Source organism: Pongo pygmaeus, chromosome 10 (assembly GCF_028885625.2).
Source record: "Pongo pygmaeus isolate AG05252 chromosome 10, NHGRI_mPonPyg2-v2.0_pri, whole genome shotgun sequence".
Lineage (NCBI taxonomy): Eukaryota > Metazoa > Chordata > Mammalia > Primates > Hominidae > Pongo > Pongo pygmaeus.
In genome coordinates this window covers 57227749-57229673 of record NC_072383.2, presented here as the reverse complement: position 1 = coordinate 57229673, position 1925 = coordinate 57227749, and the positions used below count along the sequence as shown (strand labels likewise).

General features: G+C 34.4%; 1 non-coding gene across 1 annotated transcript; it reads left to right on the top strand.

Moving 5' to 3' along the window:
* Positions 1-1562: 1562 nt before the first annotated feature.
* On the top strand, positions 1563-1665 carry LOC129010991 (U6 spliceosomal RNA). The gene has a single exon (XR_008493140.1). It is a non-coding gene; the product is annotated as a U6 spliceosomal RNA (small nuclear RNA).
* The last annotated feature ends 260 nt before the right edge of the window (positions 1666-1925 follow it).

Sequence of the window (1925 nt, the reverse complement as noted above, 5' to 3'; positions counted from 1 at the left end):
ATTGCCTTTGGCTTATTTTTTCCTACAGAGAAATAGCCTCTACCTTATTTAGTATGTTTCACAAACAGAAAAGTAAAGACAGATTCCAGCAGCATGTTCAAATCCAAAATACTGAGACATACAAATACCACGATGAGGAATAAGGAGCAATGCAAGCGCTTGCCCCTTCTACTAAACTCCACATGATACATTCTCTTCAGAGAAATTTCAAGCCCAGGGGAACTTAGTTTTGAAATGTGCAATTAAAGATAGTTGTAAAGAATATCTCGATTGCAATCAGTTTGCCAGTCCTGGAGTGTTTACTTGAGATTTGCCAAAGTATGAGACTAAAATGTTCTGTGTTTTTAATATATGTGGAAGAAAACAAAATCACCATGAATCAAAAATGCGGGACATTTATCAGGGAAAAGTGTTCATCACTTCTAAAGTTTCCACACATTTAGGTATTCTAGAAGTGTAACTTTAGCAAGTGTTTCTGTTTAAAAATAGAGCATTTCTATTCAGATTAACATTTCTCAAGATAGGCAAAAGAAATTCAATTTAACAAAATGCCAATGAATCTGAGAGAAGGGTTGTCTAGCATCTGTAATCTTAGTGAAATAAGAGGAAAATAAAAGTATCACACATAACAAGTTTAAAATACAAAAAGTACTTTTGGTGATTTAAAATTCCAAGTAAAAGTGTTGGGAGCCAGACGAGTATGGCAGTTAGGATGCTCCGACTACAAGTGACAGAAAATCACGGTTTCAACAGCCTTAACTGGGTTTTATTTGAAATTTTACTAGTTCACTAATTAAGAAACTCAGAAAACAACAGGAAAGGACAACTTCAGGATTGGTTATTCCAGTGACGCGAAAAGAAAACGAAAAACTTAGTTTATTCCGGTATCTCTGCTCTACCGCCGACCCCCACACTTACTGACTTCGCTCTTTGACTTACCCAGAGTTCCAGACATCACACCCAGACATGGCAACGATAACCACCAGCAAAGGAGATTAACTCTTTTTATATTCTGATTTTAAAAAGTGAAGAAAATTTTCCAAGTGTTCCCCCAATATATTTTTCTTCTCATACAATTGGCCAGAACTACAAACTATTCCCATACTTTAAGATTATTGGTTGGTAGAATGGAACCTCCATCTGCTAGCTTAGACAAATGAGGATTCACTTCCTGCTACCAGGGATGGGTCGAATTCTTTGAGCGCAAAGAAGGAGAGAAAGCTGAACAAAGTCGAGACATTTTGGGAAGAGGTCAGGTGGTGGAGAGCAGCGCAGTAGAGAGTGGATTTTCATAGGCCGCTTCAAGTGTATATTATGATACAACCTGCTGTTTTTAAACAATATAAATAATTTTCTTAGAATATTTGCATTATAACTACAAACATAATTATCTAGATGAAATAAATATGGTTATTGTTAACTGCTTTTATTATTTTATTAGGAAAGCACTTAATGGTTTCCTACTAGTTGCCAGCGAACCTGCTAGAAACTAGGAATAAAATGTTATTTTTATTCTGAGTAGTGTAGATGTTAAAGCTATCATTAAAAAAAATGACTTTGCATGCTTGCTTCAGCAGTAATATACTAAAATTGTAATGATACAGAGACGATTAGCATGGCTCCTATGCAAGGATGACACGAAAAAGAAAAAAAAAAATACTTTGTAGACTCTAAATTATTTGATTATAGTTAGTAGTCTATTAAAAATTAATTTTAAAAAGTTACCTCATAAAGAGACTATTGCTTTTCACTGATCTGATATAGAGGAACAATTAATGCAGAGGATTCCTATAAGGAGGATACAATGTATAATGTAGGGAGCAATGTCAACAAATTGAACTCTTCAATATCTAAAACAGGAAGTATCATAGTTATGTTTTTATAAAATATGTTTCAACTTGGCCAGTGGCATAATGGCAAATGAT